Source organism: Canis lupus, chromosome 3 (genome assembly GCF_003254725.2).
Source record: "Canis lupus dingo isolate Sandy chromosome 3, ASM325472v2, whole genome shotgun sequence".
NCBI lineage: Eukaryota > Metazoa > Chordata > Mammalia > Carnivora > Canidae > Canis > Canis lupus.
This window is the reverse complement of record NC_064245.1, coordinates 2591112-2616089: the sequence shown is the minus strand read 5'-3', so window position 1 is coordinate 2616089 and position 24978 is coordinate 2591112. Positions and strand designations below refer to the sequence as shown.

At 40.9% G+C, this 24978-nt stretch overlaps 1 protein-coding gene across 3 annotated transcripts in view; it reads right to left on the bottom strand.

Annotated features, from left to right (window-relative positions):
- The window catches only part of PJA2 (praja ring finger ubiquitin ligase 2), a 292291-nt gene that overhangs the window by 61298 nt on the left and 206015 nt on the right, over positions 1-24978 (bottom strand). Inside the window, exon 1 of one of the 3 annotated variants that reach the window (XM_025437279.3) lies at positions 6732-6888. The exons of the other annotated variants lie outside the window; for them this stretch is intronic. The gene's annotated coding sequence lies outside the window, so the exon portion shown is untranslated. Of the gene's footprint in view, positions 1-6731; positions 6889-24978 lie in introns of those variants that run through there. 3 annotated transcript variants of the gene reach the window in all.

Here is a 24978-nt window from a genome sequence, read left to right as displayed (position 1 = left end):
AATCCACCCAAAAGCAGCAAAATACACATTATTTTGAAGGACATATGGAACATTTACTAAGGTGGACCATATTCTGGGTCATAAAACAAACTGCAAAGAACTTAAAGGAAATTATACAAAAAGTATGTTGTCTGCCTCCAAAAAATTAAACATAGTAATCAATTGCAAAATGACATAGGCAAATATCACAAAATATTTGGAAAGGAAACAATATACTTCTAAATAACCATGGGTCAAAGTGAAAGTCCCATAAGAATTCAGAAAATATCAACATAACACAGGTTGTAGGAATATATAGTGTTTAGGAGGAAAAGGTCTCAAATCAAGGACCCAAGCTCACACCTTATGAAATCCTAACAAAATGGATTTAAAACCAAAGGCATATAGAAATAGTAAAGACCAAAAATCAATGAAACCAAAAAGGTTTTTTTAAAAAATGCAATAAAACAAAAAACTAAATCTTTGGAAAAATTAATGAAATTGGTAAACCTGGACACAAACTAATAAAGACAAAAGAGAGGAAACACTGCCAACATAAGGAATAAATGAAAAGACATCCCTATAGTAGCTACAGACATTAAAAGGAAAATAAAGAAACAACTCTGGTGATGAATAGATGAAACAGATAAATTCCTTGAAAGACACAAACCGGGATCCCTGGATGGCACAGCGGTTTGGCCCCTGCCTTTGGCCCAGGGCGCGATCCTGGAGACCTGGGATCGAATCCCATGTCGGGCTCCCAGTGCATGGAGCCTGCTTCTCCCTCTGCCTGTGTCTCTGCCTCTCTCTCTCTCTCTCTCTGTGTGACTATCATAAATAAATAAAAATTTAAAAAAATAAAAAATAAAATCTTAAAAAAAAAAGACACAAACCACTAACGCTCGTATAGTGAGTACAAGTGATTCATGTAGTCGAAAACCAAAACCTTTCAAGAAGTAGCGGATAATCCTAATCATTTTACAACTATTAATTTATCTTTTAAAACCTTTCAAAAGAAAAAAAAAAAAAAAAAACTCTGGACCTAGATGGGTTAGCTTTCACACTCTAACAAGAAAGATTTATTAAAGAAATACTACTCTTGGGGGGACCCTTGGGTGGCTCAGCAGCTTAGTGCCTGCCTTCAGTCCAGTCATGATCCTGGAGACCCAGGATCAAATCCCACATCAGGCTCCCTGCATGGAGCCTGCTTCTCCCTCTGCCTGTGTGTCTGCCTCTCTTTCTCTCTGTGTCTCTCAAAAATAAAATCTTAAAATAATAATACTCTTATCCAAAATTTTTCAGAAAATATAAGAGGAAGAAACACCCTCAAAATCTATGAGACCAGCATGATTCCAACACAAAAAAATTACACAAAAAAGCATCCTAAGTGAACATAAATACAAAAAAGTATTCAATAAACTATGATGAGTAAATCAAATCCACAAATTTATGAAAATGATAATATAATGCTAAATGAATGCAAGGTTTATTCAACATTAGAAAAAAAGCAATGCAATTCATCTTATTAACAGATCAAAAAGATAAGCAATATTTATTATCTTAATAAATACAGTAAAATTCAATGTTCACTTGATAAAAATTCCCACAATCAAAGAAAAGGAATGGGAACATCCTTAACTTGATAAAAGGCCTGGTATACTTAATATGGTAATATTCAATATATAAAAAGTACTAAAAAAAAGTACTTAATATATAATAATAACTTGATAAAGGCCCTATTATACCTAATAAAGAAAGCTGGAAACCAGTAAGTCACTTCTAAAAAATTTCATGGAAAAGGAAAGAAACTAGAATAGCCAGAATGATTTTGAAAAATAGTTAAGTCAGAGAAAGACAAATATCATATGACTTCACTCGTAAGTGGAATTTAAGAAACAAAAGAAGGAAGCAAAGGGACAAAAAGGAGACAGAGGGCAAACCAAGAAACAGATTCTTAAATATACACAACAAACTGATGGTTACCAGAGAGAGGTGGGAAGGGGTTATAGGGTTAAATAGGTAATGGTGATTAAGGAGCGCACTTGTGATTAGCATCAGGTATTGTACATAAGTGTTGAATCACTATACCATACCCAAAACTATTAAACTTTAGGCTAACTGGAATTCAAATAAAAACTTCAAAACAACAAAAAAAGTAGACTCAAAAAAAAAAAAAAAAAAAGAATAAAGTTGGGAGTACTTGCACTACCTGACTTTAAGACTTATTATAAAGTAACAAAATAATCATGACAATGTGGTATTGGCAAAATGACATAACACAGATCAAGGGTTAGTCAAGAAATAGACTCATATGGTCAACTGGTTTTTGACTAAGTTAATTCAATAAGGAAAGTGTTCCTAACGAATGGTACCAGAACTGAGAAAAGGAGACTTAACCCTTCTCACACCAGATACAAAAACTAACTCAAAATGCAGGATACACCTTGTCATAAAAACCATAACTATAAAACCTGTAGAAGAAAACACAAGAGATCTGTACAACTTTGCATCGAGGAAACTTAGAACACAAACACAAATCATAAAAGAAGACTGATGAACTGATTTTTTTTTAAAGATTTATTTGAGAGAGAGAGAGAGAGAAAGAGCAAGCGCAAGCAGGAGGGGGAGAGGAAGAAGGAGAGAGAGAATCTCCAGCAGACTCCTGGCTGAGCCCAGAACCCATCACGGGGCTGGATTTCATGACCTTGAGATCTTGACCTGAGCTGAAACCAAGAGTCAGACACTTAGACTAAGCCACCCAGGTCTCCCTGAATTTAATCAAAATTAAAAGCTCCTCTACTTTGAAAAGTTAGGAAAATAAAAAAGTAAGCTTCCGACTGCGCTGTGTATGTATTTGTCTGTGTGGGTCAAAGGACTTACACAAAAAAATACATAAAGAATTCTTTCAACTCAAGGAGACAATGTTTAAAAATGGGCAAAAGATTTGAACAGATATTTCACACAGGAAGACACACAATGACCAAGACCAAATTTTCAGCATCATTAATCATCAGATAAATGCAAATTAAAATTACAGTGTGATACTACTACCTACCCACTGGGAGGGCTAAAATTAAAAAGACTGAAATGCCCAAGTGTTGATGAGAGCATAGAGCAACTGGAACTGTAAAATGGGAAACAGTATGGCAAGTTTTTATATTTAAACATCCACTTATATTATTATTATTTATATTAAACATCCACTTACCATACCAACAAATCCATTTCTAGGTATTTACCCAAGAGAAACAAAAATCTGTGTTCACACAAAACTTCATGAATGAATGTTCATTGCTAGCAGCTTTATCAAACACAGCTCCAAACCGGAAACAATCAATATATCCATAAATAAGTGAAATGGTCAACAAACTGTGGTTAATACCATGGACTACAACTCAACAATAAAAAGCTATGAACCAGTTAAACACAAACAAAAGCATGTATGATTCTCAGAGACATCAGTCAAGAGAAAAAAAACTAAATGCAAAACAGTACATATTATATAATTCCATTTATATGAAATTTGAGAACAAATGAAACCAACTTAGAGTGAGGAAGAGAGGACAATGATTTCATGGGGCTGAGGGGTACAAATGTCTCTTACTGTAGAGGACAGAAGAGAACTTTTGGGAATGACAGAAATATCCTCTATCTTGACCGTGGTAATGCAAACATTCTAGTCTTGAATGTGGTCGTGGTGACAAGGATATACATATTTGTCAAAACATACTGAACTGTGTGTTTTAAATTAAAACATTTATTACATGTAAATTATCTTCATGAAGTTGATTCTTTAAAACAGAACGCTCGGGATCCCTGGGTGGTGCAGCGGTTTAGCGCCTGCCTTTGACCCAGGGCACGATCCTGGAGACCCGGGATCAAATCCCACGTTGGGCTCCCGGTGCATGAAGCCTGCTTCTCCCTCTGCCTATGTCTCTGCCTCTCTCTCTCTGTGTCTATCATGAATAAATAAATAAAATCTTAAAAAAAAATAAAATAAAAAAAAATAAAACAGAACGTTCTTGGGAAAATACTAACCAGGGAGATTGGTGATGCCCTTACATAACCACTCAAAAGTCAAAACCATCAATAAAATTCAACACCCACTTACGGTTTTTAAAAATGTCATCAGAAATTAAAGACAACAACAAAATCATCTTGGAAAGCCGAAAAGAGAAGAAAATATTTTAACTTAACATTTCCCGTTTAACAGAAAGTTTCAGCAAACATCGTTAATGGATGCTAAAACATCAGAAGCAGTCCCTCAAAGTCAGAAACAACACCACATTTTTAGCCACCACTGCTATTCTTCAAAATTATACCGCAAGTGTACGCTAGCCAAAGCAATGAGGAAAATACGTTATAAAAAAAATGAAAAGAAAGCCAGAAAGGTGTGAACACTTCTAGGTAATCACCAACTCAAAAGTGATTAGATTCATGATAAACAAAAAAAAAAAAATCCGTAAGTTTTCCTATAACCAGAAAGAGAGAGAAAATGTTCCTGCAAGTTTCTATCCACCAGAGCAAATCACATCACACTCTAGCCAGGATTACTAGGAAGGAATGCCATAGTATGGGGGGCGGGGACACAACTACTATAAAACCCAAACTAAGGATATAAAGCCAGATGTGAATAAAAGGGAAAGACACACCATACACGAACATATTTCTGGGGGAGAGGCTCAGTATTACAAAGGTCAGTTTGCCCCAAATCCATCTAAAATTTCAATGTCACATTCAAAAAAAGAAAATAAAAAACTAAGGATTTTTAAAAATTTGTAAGTTGCATCTAAAGTTCATCTGGGGAAGAAATGCATAAGAAACAGTCAAGAATAATTCTGGAAAGAGGGAAAAACGGTCATCAAAATTTAAAACATGCATACCATTTAACGCAGGAACTCCATTTGGAGGGAATCTATGCTCCAGAAGTGATCACACACAGAGGACGTTTCCCTAACAGGTGACTTTTAGAATAAAGGCAGGACCAGAAGGGGAAGTGGGTGCTGCACTATTTACCTTACGTTCATTCCTCCAACTGTTGGAATTTTTTTAAAAAATTTTAAGGTGTAAAGTGTGCAACTAAAAACTAATCAATGCATTAAAAAGTTGTCTTCAAATAAAGCAGTATTTGACAGCGAAAAGAAACTAATCGAATGTCTTTCAATAGGTCAAATAATCCTAGCTCCTCCAAACCAATGAAATACCGCTTACCCTTAACAAAGTTATCAGAGAGAGCCCTAAAGAACAAACCAAGGTGGGCCAGACACGTGGGCAGGTGAGAGGAAGGAGGGACGCAGCGAGGTGTTTGGTATTCCTCCCGCCTCACCCCTGAACCCCGACTTTATATGTATGTGTTTAAAAATGCGTTTCTAAAAATGCCCAGTAAATGGCTAACTTCAGAGACTGGAGTAGGACAGGAGGATGACAAGTGTCCAAGTCTTGCTCCATAGGCCTTTTCCTTATATTGTCCAATTTTACATCGAGCTTGCGTGTCTGGGGCCAATATTCAGGACTTAGAGTCATCTCCTATAAAAATGGGATGGATGCTATGAGACAAAAAACAAAACACAAAAAAACCTACAAATCGTTAACACGCTTCTTTCTGTTATTTTCATATTTATTGACATGCTCTTGGAATGATCTGGAGTCCTCGGCAGAGGGGACTGCCATTTTAAGGAAATTTGACCAAATAGGTCATGATAAAAAAAAAAAAAAAAAAGCAAATACAGAAAGCCTTAAAAAAACAAACCTACATAAACATAAAGTTCACAGAGGCAGCAGACTCAAAGCAGGGCCCGTGCATACGGGAAGCAAAAAAAAAAAAAAAAAAAAAAATTTTAATGCCTGGCGAGGGAAGTCTCCTCAACAGATTATTCTTCCTTTTTGCAAAAAACAAAAAAAAAAAAAAAAAAAGAGTATTTTACGTCCTCCCTTTTTTCTTCAACTTGGTCCTCGGGCGGCTTTAAACTCGGCATTTCGAAGGTGCGCAAAATGATTTAGCAAGCAGCCATCCGCGGGAGGCCGGCCTCCAGGCGGCGGGCGGCGGGCGGGGGAGCGCGGCCTGACACTGCGAGCGGCGGGGGCACCGGGGGGCACGGGGGGGCACGGGGGGCACCGGGGGGGGAGCTGGGGAGGAGAAGCTGGGGGGCGGGGGGGCACCGACGGGAGCTGGGGGAGCATGGGGGGGCACGGGGGGGAGCGGGGGAAGCACTGGGGGAGCTAGGGGGAGCACCCAGGGGAGCACTGAAGGGAGCACCAAGGGGAGATGGAGGGAGCTGGGGAGCACGGAGGAGCACCGGGGGAGCACCGAGGGGGAGCTGGGGGGCACGGAGGGAGCACCGGCGGGAGCACCGGCGGGAGCACGGGGGGAGGAGCTGGGGGAGCACGGGGGGGCTCGGGGGGAGCTCGGGGGGACGGGCCGCGCGGGGGTCGGCGCGGCCGAGGGCCCCGGGAGGCGGGCCGGCCCGGCGGGGAGCGGCCGCAACGGCAGGCGGGGCGGGGGCGGCGGGGGCTCCGCGGGCCGCCGGGCAGCACTCGGCGGCGGCGGGGGCCGGGGCGGGGGCCGGGGCCGGGCCCGTGGCGCCGCCAACCCCACCCACCATGGCCGGCGGCGGACGCAGGCCCCGCGCCTCCCGCGCCTCCCCCGCCCCCCCGCGCCCCCGCCGCGCCGCCGCCGCCGCCCTCGCCCCGACCCCCGCGCTCCCCGCACCACTACAGCTCGGCCTGAGGAAAGAAAAGGAAATACGGCTCACCCTACAGTGCAGCGGCCCCGCAGCGACGGCAGCGCCCGAGCCTCAGCGCCACCACCGCCTTCTTCTCCGCCTCCGACTCCTCCCCCGCGGAACGCGCAGCGGCGGCAGCGGCGGCGGCGGCGGCGGCGGCGGCGGCGGCGGAAGCAGAGGCGGCGGCGGCCGCGCGTCCCGCCCCCAGCGCCGCGGCGGAGGCGGAGGAGGCGGGCACGCAAGCCCCGCCCCCGGGCGGTGCCGGCCAATCGGCGCCCAGGGCCTCTGCAGGAAAAGTCCACGCGCCCAATGGGGACCCGGGGAGTGGGCTCACGTCACCGGTTGGGACGTGGCAGAGAAAGGGGAAGGGACTCGGCCCGAGCCGGCGCCGCAGACCGCCCCGGGCCAGGAGGGCGCCGCCGATTGGCCGGCGGGCGGGAGGCTGCGGCTGCGCTCCCCGGCCCGGCCGAGGCCCCTGCGGCACTGCGACGCGCGGGGTGGGGCGGGGCGGGGCGGCGCGGGGCGGGGCGGGCTCGGCGCGCGGCCTTTTGTGGTTCGGGCCGCGAGACAGGGCGGGGCCTCCGCGATGGGGCGGGAGCGCCCGGGCTGCAGGGACCCCGACGCCGCCCCGGCCGCGCGCTCCCGCTCAGCGCTAAGCCGCGGAGGCCTGGGCGCCCGGGTGACCGGCTCGGGCTGGAGGCCAGCGCGCTGCCGCTCGGAGCCGGGCGGGGCGACAGCGAGCGCGGGCACGGCCGCCCCCCGCCCCCCCTCCCCGCGCGCTCCGCGGGCCCCGCCCCCACCCCCCCCACCCCCCCCACCCCCACCCCCACCACCCCCACCACCCCCACCCCCACCACCCCCCCCCCTGCGGGGACGCTCGGCCGCCGCGCATCCGCACCAGGTGGGGGGGCGGGGGCGGGGCACTCGGCCTCCCAACCCCTCCCGGCCCTCCCCTCCCCTCCCCCCTCCTCCCCTCCCTCTGCCCCGCCTCCTCCCCGCGGGGACGCTCCGGCCGCCGCGCATCCCTCCAGGTTGGGGGAGGCGGAGACGGGGCACTCGGCCTCCCACTCCCTCCCCATCCCCTCCCCATCCCCTCCCCATCCCCTCCCCATCCCCTCCCCATCCCCTCCCCATCCCCTCCCCTCCCTCCTCGGCCCCGCCTCTCCCCTCCCCCTCCCCGCGGGGACGCTGCGGCCCCCTGCGCCCCCCGCCCAGGTGGGGACGGGGCACTCGGCCTCCTGCCAGCCCCCCTCCGCCCCCAGCCCGGTCCTGACCCCCCTCCCACTTTGCACCGGGAGGCTCGGGGGCTGTGCAGCCCAGAAGGACCAGCTCCCATCACCTGCCCGACGGTAAATACAACAGCTGTAGTCCCGGGGCCTTCTGCGTAACTTAAACACGGGCAACAGTTGACTGAATCATGCCGTGATGCTCAGTGGTTTCTTCGGCCCGCACACCTCCTTTTTTTTTTTTAATTTTGTTTTTCCCCCCCCTCTCCTGAACGTGTCTGCTTCTCCGGTTACGGTCCTGCTCTCCTCCCACCTTAGTCCCCAACCCAGCCCCCTCCGCCCCACCACGTACCCGCCCGGGGCTCGGGTATATTGATCGCATCCCTCTCCCCAAGAACGAAGAGCCCCACTTCTTTTTTTTTTTTTTATAGAAAGACTATTTATTTATTTATTTTTTGATAATAAATTTATTTTTTATTGGTGTTCAATTTGCCAACATACAGAATAACACCCTGTGCTTACTTCTTGCGCTGCCCCTGGCAACTGCAAAATCTGCCGAGAACCGGGACTTTTGTGATTAAAACAAATTATCCAAGGTTTACTATGAGAACTTCAGTTACGACGATTTGCTATATAGATATTTTGTGAAATCAAATCTAATTCTCAGCCCACCCTTGTAGTACTGTTGTTTTTTTTTTGTTTTTTTGTTTTTTTTAATCCAAGAAAGCATTTCCCACTTGGTATTTCTCTGCTTTACACATGTTGCTCTAGAAGCTGTGGCTCTTTTTCCATCCAAGTCTCTCCCTCTTGGAAACACAATTTATATTTTAATCACACTTCCCTAATCTCCCTTTGGGATGTTGCATATTGATCCATTTGGATATACTAATATGTTGGTTAGGGCAAGGTTTCTCAAATTTCAATCTTTTTCATACCATATCTGTGTATACGATTCACAGTATTATTTACTATTTTCTTTAAATAAATGTATTTTTTCTTCAATTTCTTTAAGAGGGGAAACTTTGTAAAAGGACTATGATGGAAAACCCCCATCATCCACCTAGGTTGAAAGTAACCATAAGAAAAGTGGACGAAACAATCTTTTAAATGACAGCTAGAAACTGTTGCCTACTAATGTCTCTGAGCCTAAACTCTAAACCTGTTAAAACAGGGAGGTTACCAAGCATAAGAAGCTTGGTATTGAAGATAAGCATGCAAATGGCATTTTTATTATGATGTAATCAAAAGATAGAAAAATAGAGCTAAAATAGGAATCACTTTCTCGCTATACGAGTCATTGTTTTTAATCTTGCATGCATGTTCCAATTGAAGTCATCCAAGGCATTAGGGTCTATGTTACTCTTTGGGAAACACTGCCATGGAGGCTTAAAGCATGTATTCTAGAATCAAACAGACCATATTCTTATAATAATTCCTGCGTTTATGTCTGTGTGCCTCTGGGCAACCTATCTACCTCTCTGGCCTTGATTTCCAATTTAAATATGGGGAAAGCAATAATGTCTACTCATGAGTCATCGAATACATTAAAAAACCTAATAAAGGTAAAAGCATATCATACCTACCATGTGGTAAGTACTAAATACATACTACCTTATGTATTATTTTATTATGTATAATGTAGAGATAATAATACATATTACTGGCTTATACATATAATTACTACTGATTCCAGACTCAGAAGCACCCCCTAAGGCAACGCTTTGAAGGAGTGGTGTAAAACAGTGGTTCTTAAAGAGTGATCCCCAGACCAACAGCATCAGCATTACCTGGGAACTTTCTCTCTTTTTTTTTTTTTTTTAATTTTTATTTATTTATGAAAGTCACACAAAGAGAGAGAGAGAGAGGCAGAGACACAGGCAGAGGGAGAAGCAGGCTCCATGCACCGGGAGCCCGACGTGGGATTCGATCCCGGGTCTCCAGGATCGCGCCCTGGGCCAAAGGCAGGCGCCAAACCGCTGCGCCACCCAGGGATCCCTGGGAACTTTCTAAGAATGCACATTCTCAGGTCCATCCTCAGACCTGAATTGGAAACTCTAAATGTGGAGCCCAGCAATCTATAGCCTACTGAGCCTTCCAGGTGATTCAGATGCATGTAAAGTTTTATGACCACAGGTATCATAGACAGAGGACTGACTGGTCAAAGAGTGAGAGGGCCTGAGTTTTAATTATATAGCCTTAAAGTGACATCAGCAAAACAGAGGCATAAGGACCTCTGAAAGTTCTTTTCTCCACTAAAGCAGTAAGAAAACTGGCAAAATTGTCAGAATAAAGGTTTTCCAAATTCTGGATATTAACCAAAGGCTTGCAGCAATCCAGGAAGCATTTATTCAAGAAAACAGCTGGGTCTCTCAGTAAAGCAACAAGCTTTTGTGCTGTTTTGACTTCTTTTAACCTAGTCCCCCCAGTTACGGCTCGGCTATTGCATTGAAAAGCAGCAGCCCACGATCATGGTGAAAACCAGCAGCCGGGCAGCCACCTAATGAAGCCGAGTGAGATTGGACTGCCTTCAAAATCTAATTCTAAGAGAATAATTTCACCGAACTGGTGGTTCCCTGGAAGATCTCACTTGCAAGGCTGTCTTCATTTGACTTGATTCAGAGCCAAACCAGTGCAAAAAGCCTTTTCCCCAGATACATTTGTCAAAAACCGTGAATGAGAGGGAATCGATTAACTTTTCAGTCACCTTAGGCAGTGGAAACAGTTGGGACAAACAACAGATTAACCAAAAAGAGTGAAAAGTTGGAAAATATCTGTAGGAATTTTGAAAAACTCCAACATATAGGAATCTAGAAACCCACACACATTAGAAACCTACACACACGCGCAGGGCTGTGCTAAATTGTGCATAAGATCAGGAAAAACCCAGGGAGGCCTGAAGCATTCACCATATGCTGACCTTGAGGCTCTGTAGAAGCCAAAAATGAAGATTAAGGGAGAGCTGGCAATGCCTGGCCTAGTGTTGAAGCCATGCCCATGCCACAACACACAGAGACCTTCAGTAAACTCTGGGGGACACACTGGTTCCAGACATGTAAGGAAATCTGTCTAATCACAGGCTGAGCACTAAGCTAACCAAGCAGAATCTTTTCATGGCCACACACAACAAAGAATACAGATTTTATGCAGCTAGTTCAGAAAAGTCACCAAACAAGCCAAAAGCAACTGTAACAAACAGCAAAAACGAAACACCCCCAGGAGGAAGAAGAATCTGATTTTCAGAGTCTCCACATTATGCTTTTTAAAATGTCTGGTGTTCAACAAAACCAAAAGTTGGTTCTTCAAAAAGATCAACAAAATTGACAAACCTTTAGCTAGACTGAACAAGAAAAAGAGAGAATACTCAAATTACTAAAACCAGGGGATGTTATTACTAAACTTACAGAAATTTTTTTAAAAATTGTAAGGGAAAACTAAGAACATGTGTGTGCTATCAGATTAGAAAACCTCTGCAAAAATGGATGAATTTCTAGAAAGACACAAACCACAAAAACTGACTCAAGAAGAAATAGAAAATGTAATCTTAGCCTTGTCATTTATGAGCGGAATGACCTTAGTTTACATTGGTCATTCCATTGTCTTGAGCCTAACTTTCTTCAACTAAAAAACCAGATATAATTAAAACTATGCCATCCATTTAAATGAGGTGATAGAGAGGTTATACGAGGTATATATTAGGTTGTTTAAGATACTCTAGCCACTGAAACAACTAAAATCCTTGGGACTCAGTGGTACCTATGTAAGACTATGTAATAAATTAATTTATTATTAAACACCCATTCAGTAGGACAGGCGGGAAGCTCTGCTTCACATTTAGGGACCTGAGCTCAATCATCTTCAATATGTGGCTTTCATTTAAAGTTTGAGTACCACCATCTAGCCGATAGAATAAAGGAAGGGTGGAAGAAAAGAATGTGAAGGATTTCTGAGTTTTTTTATTAGCCTAGCATGGACACAGTTATTAGTGATCATGATGTACCAGCAGGTCACCTTGAACCTGGAAGCTCGGTCTTAAGCTCTGTTAGACTACTCCACTTAGGTTTTGTCTTTCCTAGTAGGATGTAGCCCTTATGCATTGGATGTGGTTCTGACTCTTAGAGTGTTACCTTTTGGGGTCTCAACCGGAGACCTGGGATATTTACTAAGATCTCTGTCTTTTGGCAGGACTTACATTCCTGTCTTTGACTCCCAGACTGCATGACGACTGAAACCTCTCCCTAGTTCTTTATAATCTTCAGTCACTGTTTTCTGCTTGGTTTCTTGGAATCTTGCTCTTTGCCTGCATCATTTAAGAGTCAGCCAATAACTTTAAGGGAATTTATATGAAGATTTTGAGGTTCCTTATTTGCAGTTCCTTCCTTTTGGGGACTTTCCATTCTAGTTTCACCATTTTGGCGACTTTGTACTCTGACCTCTTGTTTCCACCGTGGACTAAGAGAACCAAATTCTGCTTGGACTCTGGTCCTTGATACCACAATTTGATGTATATGCTCAGGGGAAAAGCCAGAGTAACGTGAAGTTCACCTTGGGGTTTAAATTCTCTCAAGAATCACAGGCTGTCAAGTTCTACTTGCTTTGCTAACTCTTCAATGCCTTCAAACATTTGTTTTACGTGTTTCCCCAGTTTTTATAATTGCTTTAAGTGGGAAAGTTAGTCTGATGAAAGTTAACTTGTTGTGTGGTTGCAACCAGAAGTCCACCAAATGGTTGTTTTAAAGTTTGAACAGGGAAATGCATTTCTAATGTAGACTCAATAGTTATCAATATAACTCCTTCCAATCTTAACAAAAGTTCTGATATTTTTCTTCCAAGCAGTTTTATGATATAGGAGCCATTATCCAAAGTTCTGTGCCAGATTTAATTCTCAAGTCTGGTTTAATCTTTACATCTTAGCCTCCATGCTTCTCTTTCAATTTAACAGTGATGACTGTCAGGTTTAGATGGGAAAGCTATATTCTTAAACTGGATTTCCCCCCCTAAATATTAGTCTGAATTGTCCCGTGTCGATCAAAACCTTTCTTAGTCTTTTATTTTTATTTATTTTTTATTATTTTATTTTATTTTTCTTAGTCTTTTATCTACAGTTCAGGGTCTGGTGGAAGTTCATTTTTCCAATCATTTGCAGCCCCCAAATTTCTCTATTTTGCCCCCAAATTTCTCTATTTTATTCCTATTTGCACACAACCATTTCTTGTCTGAGCTCATCTCTTTAATCTCATACTTTGCTAAACAATCGGTAGTAACAAGATACACCTCTAACATTCTGTTTTCAAAACATTTTTCCTGGAGCACTTTGTCCACATCCCACGTTACCACAGTGATAGCTGTTTGTTTAATCAAATGCTTTGAGATTGCATAGCACGGATCTCCATCTTTCCAGCGTCTGAAATCAGTTGCTTCACCACTCGCTGACCAACCGGTAAGCCAGTACTATGAATTTACAGTATTTTGTTACAAAAGGTCATCCTAATTAAGCAACCCTAGGTGATGTAACAGATAAACACTAAACTGTCATGAAACACTCCCTGGAAGTGTATTTCCTGAAGACATAAGGTCCACCTAGTGGTGAAAGAGGTGATGGGGAAAGATTTCTTTTAAAGATTTTAATTAATTTATTATTTCTTTTAAAGATTTTAATTAAATTATTTATTTATTTATTTATTTATTTATTTATTTATTTATTTATTTATTTATTTATGAGAGACACACACAGAGGCAGAGACATAGGCAGAGAGAGAAGCAGATTCCCTATGGGGAGCCCCATGTGGGACTCCATCCTGGGACCCCAGGGTCACGACCTGAGCCAAAGGCAGATACTCAATCACTGAGCCACCCAGTGTCCCGAGGTACTTAAGTGGGATTCAATGACCCATGCTGGCCGAGGAGGAGCTGTCTACAATCATGGGTTCCAAGTTTATGCTGAGAATCCTCACAAATAGTCAAAGAGCTTTGACCAGCCGCATCCTCATTGAAGGAAAAGAACATGAAATAGGTACTTGAAAAAAGAAATTATAAATGCTCCACCAATTACAGCTGGTGACATTATTCATTCTATGATTTCCACCTATGGTTCTCATACTATTGAAACTTTACAAGCAGCATCACCTAGGAACTGAATTCAAATTTTCACATTGTATCCTAGTCTTACTGAGTCAGAAACATGGGGAGTGGGGTCCAGCACTGTGGTTAATGAACCCACCGGGGGATTCTAAATCAGGCTAGGATTTGAGAACCACTGGGTGTCTGCACATCAACATAGGACTGAGAAGCAGGTGTGGTGATTGATAAGATGTTGGTTCTCTCCTTTCCCAGAGAAACTAAATGGCGTTATATGGTAGCTGTTTTTGTGTAAAAGTTTAATCCTAAAACGAGCGTGGGGCCATACTATGATGGACGATAATGACTGGCTTCTTCAGCCTTCAGCCTTTATTACAACCTTCTAACATATCCCTCTATGTTGGAGAAATTAGAACCTTTAGAACTTCGCTTAGATCCTGTAGCTGCTACAGTTACGGGTGTGATTTGGAGTCTGCCAATTCCACATCCATGGGAGATTTGCAAGGCGAAAATGAGGGTCTTAAGTCAATGCCACTCTTCTACCATTTTGGTTATTTCTGCTGCAAACTCAGGTTGGAGGAATTGGAAGGATCACTGTGAGCTGTGAAAAGATACTGGTGCCTGGTCTAGAATTCTGTGGATCGTGGTGGAAGTGATGGGGTTCTGGAGCTGGGGTTACAGTGATAGTTTCCTTGGATCACCCAGCAGCTGTTGGTGCTGTGTTTCTGCTGATGGCAAGAACAGATGCTCTCTCGGTGGCCCACTTTTTCGGTGTGGTTTGGGAGATCATTCTTGGATGCCCAGATTAAATCTTATTTCATCAGTTCTACCAGCCATTTTATATAATGCAATAAATCTTTTTTTCTGCTTAAACTTGCAAAAGTGTATTAAGTTTTCTGAAACTGATTATGAATAATAACAACAATGGATGACCTGCTTTTTTTTTCTCTCTCTGGAAGCTTTTAGCACATTTTCTGTATAATTTTTGTTCTAAAATTTTGTAACAATTTGTTCTAAATGTGGGTTTATTTTGATTCATCTGTTTAGGCATTAAGTAAAATTTTTTTCTGTATAAATATAGAACTCAATCTTTGAGCCCAGAGAAATTTTTCTATATTATTAGATTGCTAATTTCTTCCCCTCTCTTTTCTTTGAGTTTTAGATAGCTTGCAATTCTTTTCTCTAACCTTTTCATCCTCTCTAGTTTTCTTCAGTTTTCCTAGAGTTTTTAGACTTTAATTCTTTACATTGAACTATTTTTTTCAGCCATCATATTTTTAATTTCTAAGTTTTCTCTCTCCTTTAGGCCATACTGCCCTTATTTTTTTGGATATAATCTTTTCTTGAATCTTCCCAAAGTTTCTCTCCCTCCCCAGTTTTACTGAAGTATGACTGACAAATGAAATTATACATATTTAAGGTATACAATGTGATGTTTCGCTATATATACACATTGTAAAATGATGATCACAGTCAAGCTTTTTAACATTTTCATCACATCATACAGTTACCTTTTCTTTCTTTCTTTTTTTTTTTTTTTTTTTGAGATATACCCTCTCAGCAGATTTAAAGTATGCAATAAATTATTGTCAACTATAGTCACCATGCTTAGGTCTCTGGAACTTATTTATATTAAAATTAAAAATTTGCACCTTATGACAAATTTACCCTGATTCTTTCACCCTGATAACCACCATCCTGCTCTTGGTTACTATGAATTGATTTTTGAGTTTCCATATATAAGTGAGATCACACAGTATTTGTCTTTCTGTATCTAGCTAATTTCACTTAGAATAATGTCCTCTAGGATCATCCATGTTGTATAAAAGGCAGGGTTTCTACGGTGCTTTTTAAGATTCTTTATTTATTTATTAGAGAGAGAGAGAGAGAGAGAGAGAGGCAGAGACACAGGCAGTGGGAGAAGCAGGCTCCATGCAGGGAGCCCGCTGCGGGACTCGATCCTGGGACTCCAGGATCACACCCTGAGCCGAAGGCAGATGCTTTAACCGCTGAGCGACACAGGAGTCCCAGGATTTCTATATTTTTAAAGCAAAATAATATTCCATTTTTCAGAGGTACTCATTCACTATGTTCTCACTTTCCCCAATGGGAGAAATTGTAGATTTAAAAGGTCTCTTTTGGCCCTGAGCTGTGCTGCCTTGGGGAGGGATGTCATCGGTAAAGTTTCTTCTTAACCTCTTAAATGCACACATTCTTGGATTTTTTGCTCCATTGTCTCCCCTGGACTCCTAGACTCCTACCAAGGTACTCTGATCTATGGGTGGTTGTCAAAAATCAGTGTTCTGTGGAGGAAAGATAAAACTCCTAATACTGCCATCTTACTGAGCCCAAAGATTCTAATTAGAGGTTTATGTTGTTTTTAAAGTTCCCTTCCATTCTTTGAAGTATCTCTATTTCCTTCAGTGTTATCTACAGTATTTTTAAATCAATATTCTTTTCGTAACACAAGCTTTCTTCATGTGCACGATAACCCTTGATTTGTGCTCTGGCTTGAAAGTAATAAGTAAATTATAAGTTCAATGAATGTGAATGGGTGTTGTCGAGGGGAAGAGCTCACCTTGAGGAGCACTAGCTGTTTTGCTGAGAGAATTGTCAATACTAAAATGCTAAAATTTTGCACCCTGTTTCTTCAGGGTAATAGGGGGAGAGAGGAAAAATAAAACAAGATGAAATCAAAGAGGGAGGTGAACCATAAGAGACTCTTAATCATAGGAAACAAAGTGAGGGTGACTGGAGGGGTAGGGATGGGGGGATGGGGTAACTGGGTGATAGTAAGGTGGGCACGTGATGTCATGAGCACTGGGTGTTATGTGCAACTGATGAATCACTGACCTCTACCTCTGAAACCAATAATACATTATATGTTAATTAATTGAATTTCCATAAAATTTAAAAAACACATAGTTAACCTTTTTGTCTTGGAGAGAAATACTTGACTATTTTATTTATCTTCATTCTGTAGCTTTCATATAGACCCTACACTGTGCAATACAGTAGCCATTAGCCACATGTGGCTACTGAGCACCTGCTTTGTGGCACTTCTGAATTAAGGTGCGCAGCAGTGTAAAGTACACAGCAGATTATAAAGATATAGTTCAATACAAAGGAAAATATCTCAAAAATTGTTAAACTTTTATATCGGTTACACGTTGAAATCCTATTTTCCATACCAGTGCCTAGTTTTCTGAAATATCAAATATCTCTGAGATTAAGTTTGCTCCTTTCCCACCTCAACTTTAATAATTCTTTCCAAGTATCCTTGAGTATTTAGCTTTTTTTCCTGCCTGGCTCCAATCAGTTAATTCTTGCATTTGATCTCTGTTTTCTAAAAATTTTGAGATCTCACATGTGCTATATCCTTCCTCCAATTATTTTTATAATTTATGACTTACACTTTTAAATTTCTTGATTATTACTTTCATGTAGATTCAGGAGGAAGAGGAGATAACATACTGGCTCAAACATACTCTTTGATGCAATAGACCATTCCAGCCTAGAGGACATCCTGTGGATCATACACCTGGGTATGCCTTTAGCATTGCCTGGCACAGAGCACGAAATATAGTGGAGTTTACATTCCTAACAATTCTCATACTTGTAAAGGGAAGTATATACAGTTCAACAGAAATCGATAGATCCTATTTTCTAATGACGGGGACTGTATCAGTTAAGATTGTAATTCACCAAAACTAGTTAACTAAGGGGAAAAAAAGAAAATTATGGAAAAAATATTGGGTAACTGTAGAGACATGTAGAGAAGACTGGAGAAGCAAGCTTGGGAAACCGGTGAGAACAGAGGCTGGGCATGCAGAATCACAGCCTGAGGCATGTGACATAACCAGGCTGGGGAGGAACTGCTATGACCCCACTGAGCACGGATGATACAGCCTACAGCAGCACAGGATGGTGCTTGTGGCGATTCTGCAGTCAGAACTGGCTGCTGTTGCTGACAAACAAATTCTTTCCTGACTGCTTCTTTATAGCTACTAGCTCCTGAGTCAAAGTCCCTAGAGAGGGCACCTGGTTAACTGGAGCCCCAGTCATGTGCCAGTGGAGAGTAGGAAAGCAAATACCTGACATTTCTGTGTCTACAATGGGAAGCTCTGCCTCCCCTTAAGATATATATAGTAGGGAATTCCTCAAATAGGAAGGAGGTTAAGATTGGGGCAGCCAAAAGAAAAGACAGAGGCTTCAAAAGAAATGACACTTCAGAGCCCACAGCCAAAGTTTGGAACCAACATTCGGAACCAACATTCAGTATAACTTTTGGAAATGTGAATGTTTAGATACCTTTAGAAAATACATTCTTCTAAGTCTAATAGTTGCAAAATGAACAAACAGGCTTTGAGATCTACAACACTGTCACACAATTAGTGAAAAGATACAAAAAATCTGAAGGTTTAGAAGGGAGAGCTGATACCAACTGGTTCAGCTTCCTACTTAATGCGGAAGTCCTTCCCCAAGATCCATTTCAACATTTATAGTATTGGGGGAGCTCATTGAAATAGGGTTTCATTTCAATTCTAAATTGTCAGAAGTGGAATATTAGAAATTTTCTCCTTTTTTTTTTGTTTTTTTAGAAATTTTCTCCTTAAATTAGATGAAAATTTTCTTCTTATAACATTTGCCCATGAGACTTAGAACTGATGACTCTAGTTACTCAGAATAGAGCAGAGTAGTTAAGAGTAGTTAAAAGTTTTAACTACTGGGGTAAGACCAATATTTGACCTCGGTTTTGTTTCCTAGTAGCTGAAAGACCTCTTTACTTCTTGTCTTCTACATCTAAAAAATGAGATTGTAACAGCACTTAAGCTAAAGAGTTATTGTAAAGTATAAGGAGATAATTTAGTGCTTAAATCAGTAATCAGCACATAGTGAGCATTCAATAAATTTAAGTGATGATGATCATGAGATTGATTGATTGATGACAAAAGCCATTTTGAAATCGGAAACCAGCTGCCATGGAAATTTAGAATGATATTGGAGAAAGAACAGTGACTTGTTGTGAGATTTCAGTTGTAATCCTGATTCCTCTACTGATTAATTCCATAACCTAAAAAACGTTATCATATTATTCTTTTTTGCAAAATGAAATATTTGGACTATTATCTTAATAAGATCCTTTTCATCTCTAAATTTCTGAAGTTCTATATACACTTATGTCATCTATTTTTATTGCTGAGCATTACCAGTTTCATCAACTGTACCTCATATATCTTGATCAACAGATTCACCATAACCTCTATCTTTTCCTCAGCAATGCATGTCCGTATTCAGGCTTCTATTTTATTAGCAAGTTTGTTTCTTCTACGAAATTCTTATCCATATTTAAAAAATTGAAAACAGAGCATATGGCTATACATACAAAATATAACAATATAAAGCTATGAACCATATGGCTTGCATTAACTCTTTATGAAAAGAAAGTAATCTTACAGAAGCAAAATTTGACAATTGGCGTTGTAATGTTTTATTTTTATTTTAGTTTTCAAAAATATTTTATTTATTCATTTTAGAGATGGAGAGAGGAGGAGTTCGAGTGGGGAGGAGTGGAGGGGGAGAGAGAGGAAGAAAGAATCCGAAACAGATTCCACACTGAGTGCAGAGCTCAACACAGGTCTCCATTCCGCAACCATGAGATCATGACCCAAACCAAAACCGAGAGTTGGAGGTTTAATAGTTTGAGCCACCCAGGCATCCCCATTAGGTTTTATTTATTTATTTATTTATTTTAATTTTTTAATTATTTATTCATGATAGTCATAGAGAGAGGAGAGAGAGGCAGAGACACAGGCAGAGGGAGAAGCGGGCTCCATGCCAGGAGCCCGACGTGGGACTTGATCCCGGGACTCCGGGATCGCGCCCTGGGCCAAAGACAGGGGCCAAACCGCTGAGCCACCCAGGGATCCCCTCCCATTAGGTTTTAAATAGAGGTCTCAGATTCCTTGATATATATGTGTATGTATTTACATGTTTGATTCCACTCATCTTTAAACTCTATGAGGACAAGATAACTATCTACTTTGTTCACCACTGTACCCTGGTATTTAGCAGAGTATACATGCGTGTACACACACGCACGCACACACACACACACACGATAAATTGAAAACACGCATTTGGTCAACCCTAACTCCACCTCTAAGCAAAGACTGGCATTTTCCTCCTCAAGTGCTGATCTTGCTTTGGGGGATTCTGAATGGCACTTCAAAAAAAAAAAATGCTGCTATATGTTTTGCTAAATTAATTTAATCCAACCTTTTCAGCCATCACCAAACCTTCAAAAAGTCAATGTTGCATGGACTTCCTATTACCAAAAGTTTGGAAATGTTGACTTAGAGCTGGGAATAAGTAGCCAGAAATTGCTCTTGTAGAATACCCCCTAATTTTGTTTTGGAGAGAGACTAAGTGTGGATGAGGACACTGAGAAAGAGAGATATTTTGGACCACAGGGCCATCATTACACAGATAATATTCAGCTTTATTCAGCCATACATCTCCCTTTCCTCTAGCCCAGATGGTGAAATGACTCATCTATTCCACTGGCCAGAAAAACAAGGCAGATAGAAGAGCTGTTATAATCCAGATAAAAATGGATGATGTTCAGAAGCAAGGGGAAAATATTTCTAGGTAATGATGATGGTACATTGGTAGTACTTGTTAATACTTTACATTCCTTTTCAGATTCGCAGCTTGAGTTTCACATTGCTTCTAGGATTCCTCAGGAGTTCTGACCAGGAGTTCTTTTTATCTTCATCATGTATGTAAGTTGCAACATTTTTTTTTAAATTTTTATTTATTTATGATAGTCACAGAGAGAGAGAGAGAGAGAGGCAGAGACATAGGCAGAAGGAGAAGCAGGCTCCATGCACCGGGAGCCCGACGTGGGATTCGATCCCGGGTCTCCAGGATCGCGCCCTGGGCCAAAGGCAGGCGCCAAACCGCTGCGCCACCCAGGGATCCCTAAGTTGCAACATTTTTGACCTTCAAACAACTTACTTCACTAATTTCTCTTTTTAAAGCCTAACCATCAAACTTCAAATGTATGACTTTATTATTTTCCTTGAAAATCATCTTTAATTTTATGTAGAACATAGTCCAGTTGAAGATGTGGCTACGATGAATGTGTAATTCTTTTACTAAATAATGGGAAAATGGACTCCGAAAAGGTGGGATAATTAGGTAAATAATTATGGGATCCGATGGACAAAAAATGGAGAGAGGACCAAAAAGAAGGTTTTGTGTGTGCTTGTTTTTGTGGTCGCTATTGTAGGAGATTATGCTGAGTCTGTGTAGGGGTTGTTAGATATATCATCACAGAAAATCTTGAATCTTGCATCGTTCTCCAAAGATCTGAAAAAAAAAATTGGTTTCTAGGAAATCAGACTTGTCTTTCACTAGAAATTCAGCTCCTAATCCAAGAGAGAGCAAAAATAACTAGGTAGGATTTGTTCTTAACTATTAGGGGCATAACCGTATCTCTGAATCTGACTTCCTATTCCATTTGCTCCCAAAGCCATTAACCTGAGCTTCCTTAGCTAGTTTCAATTGTATTATTCCTCAATCCTAAAACATTCCATAGCTGCATATTCCCTATGACACTAGGTAAAATCTTTCACGTGTGCACTCAGGAGCAACGCTACACAGCTGAGCCCACTTTCCTGTTGTAATTTTGCAAGTGCAATTTCATGTTCTATGCTAGACAAACTAAACTTTTTTTTTAAGGATTTATTTATTTACTTGGGGAGGGATAGGGACGGAGGGAGAGCATCACAAACAAACTCCCAGCTGAGTGTGGAGCCCGATGCAGGGCTCAATCCCACCCTGAGATCATCACCTGAGCCGAAATCAAGAGTTGGATACCCATCTCCCCAAGCACCACCCAGGCACTCCCAATTGGAACTTTTTCATAAAACATACAATTTTTCATTATTCTATAACAACATAGCTGATACTACAATTATTACCTTTTCCTACTATAGTGGGCATCTCCTGTTTTGTCTGCCTAACAATTATTTCTCCTTCTGATAATATCTAGGTTTTTTATTGGAGAAGAACTTCCTTTCATCATATACAATCTTGGTGGGTCCCTCAATCAAGATGTTCATTCCAACTCTGGCCAAGGAGTGGACACACTACTCAAGGTAAACCAGTCATATTCTATCCTTCCCTGGAATTTGAATCTTGAGCAGTATAAGAATAAAATATAGTTGGAGCTGATTCGTTTAGATAATAATGTCTATTAAATATTGTCTATCACCTCCTACTTTCTAGATATCCAAAGCTGCTATTTCACATCTTTTCCAACGCAAAATTATTCAGCTTCTCTGTAAGTCTATTAGCTAAACCTCTATCCACCTTATAAATCTCCTATTTGCTTCAGTTAGAGACAATTTCTATTGCTTGTTAACAAAGAATACATAATGGACCCTATGTTAGGAAGAGTGATGGCTCCTCAAAGGGGTCCATGTCCTAATTCCCAGAACCTGTGAATATGTGATTCTACATGGCAAGGGGGACTTACAGTTGCAGATGAAATTAAGATTCATGAAGATGAAGGGATTATCCCAGGTGAGACTAATGTCATAACATGGTACTTTAAATGGGGATGAAGGAAGAAGAGGCCACAAGAAAGAGAACACATCTTGAGAAAGACATGACCCATTACTGCTGGCTTTAAAGATGGAAGGGACTATGAGCTGATGAATGTGTGAGCAGCCTCTACAAAAGTTAGAAAAGGTAATGAAATGAATTTTCCCTTAGAACCTTCAGGAAAACACAGCCCCACTGACATCTTCATTTCAGTCCAGACCTATATTGGACTTCTGACCTTCAAAACTGTAAGATAATAAATTTGTGTGCTTTTAAGCCACTAACTTTGTGGTAATTTATTACAGTAACAGTATGAAATGAAAACAAACTGATAAAATATGACTGTGTAAATAAATCATATATCTTTCAAAGCAAATAATACTTTCTCCATGAATTCTTTTATTTTAAATTATTTTTTGTTATGAAATGTCTCAAGCATTTGAATGAGTTTAGAGATATTTATCATGAATATACATGTTTACTACCGAGTTTTGCCAAATTATAAAATTTGCAATATTTGCTTAGTATTTTCAGAAACAAATAAAATATAACAAAGTCCTTTGAGTACTGTTTTACCATCTTCCCTAAGTGTATCTCTTAAACTGAATGTAACATACTGTGTATACCTTTCATAATTTTATATAAAGACTATAAAAACTTATATTTTATATAGAAACTATGTAACTTTCTCATTCACATTTTCACTTCTATAAACCTTTTAATCGTTCAGCAACTTACTTTTCACTAGAAATTGTATTTTTGACTTTTATTCATGATGAAATATATAAATCTAACTTATTTTTAAAATTTTGCTATCTGACAGTACATAAGCTAAATAGTAGTAACAAAACCCCTCAAAATAAAGTGGCTTGGGTGCCTGGGTGGCCCAGCCGGTTAAGCACCTGCCTTCAGCTCAGGTCATGATCCCGGGGTCCTGGGAATGAGCTCTGCCTCAGTCTGCTTATCCCTCTGCTCCCCCTCTCACACTGTCTCTCTCTCTCCCTCTCTCTCCCTTTCAAGTAAATAAATAAAGTCTTTTAAAAAATTAAGTAGTTTATTATAGTATAGTATAGTATATAGTATAATTAAGTATAATTCTTGCTCATATAATAACCCAGAGGTGGGTGGTATAAGGCTCTTCTCCGCTCTTCAATACGTGGTTTCCATCTGTGGGATGAAGATACCTCTATTCCAGCTCTTCTCCTCTTCCCAACAACCAAGAGGGTAAGGATAAAAGTAAGACAATTGTGTTGTTTTTTTGGTATAACTAGGAAGTGACATACATTACTTCAGCTCATATCCCATTGCCAGAACTTAATCACGAATTCACACTCAACTGCAAAGAAGCTAGGTGATGTGATCTCAAGCTAGGCAGAGAAAGGCCCGCTATGATTTGCAAGTTTTGTTTCTAAAAGAAGAAGAAGAAGCAGAAGAAGAAGAAGAAGAAGAAGAAGAAGAAGAAGAAGAAGAAGAAGAAGAAGAAGAAATAATGTCGGCGTTCTCCTCTCAGTAAAATATACCTAGTAGAAAAGGAAATCATCAAGGACAGAGGGACCCTGAATCCTATCAACCTACAGAATCCAGTTGCCATTGGTAAAGCAAACTACCGAAAACCAGCAGAATACACATTGTTTTGAAGTGCACAAACACTTACCAAGAAAATCATATTCTGGGTTGTCAAACAATATTAACAAAAGAGTGGAAATCACGCAAGTACATCCTCTAGCCATAATGGCATTAAACTAAAGAAAAAATGACAGGAAAATCTTTAAGCACTTGAGACTTAAAATACACTTCTAAATTCATCAAAAGATAGTTCTCAAGGAGAAAAAAAAATGTTGAACTAAATAAAAATACAATACATAGCAAAATCTATGGGATACCACTAAGGCAGTACTTAGAGGGAAATTCATAGTATTAAATATTTATATAAGACAAGTTTCAAAAAAAAAAAAAAGACAAGTTTCAAATAAATAAAGCCTCCTCCTCAAGAAACTAGATGAAGGGGGATCCCTGGGTGGCTCAGCAGTTTAGCGCCTGCCTTTGGCCCAGGGCTAGATGAAGAACAAAATAATTCAAAGGAAGTCTAAGGAAATAAGTAATAATGTTAAGATCAGACATGAATGAAATTGAAAGCATAAGACAATAGAGAAAAATCAATGAAAATAAAAGCCATTTCTTTAAAAAGATTAATAAAATTGATAAATCTCTACTAAGACTGACAAAGTGCTAAAATGGACAAATTCCTTAAACTAAAAGATGAAATATACAATGAACAGTCCTATACCTACTAAAAAAATTGAATTAGCAGTTTAAATAATCATCCAAAAAAGCTCCATGCCTACATGGTTTTAATTCCCAAG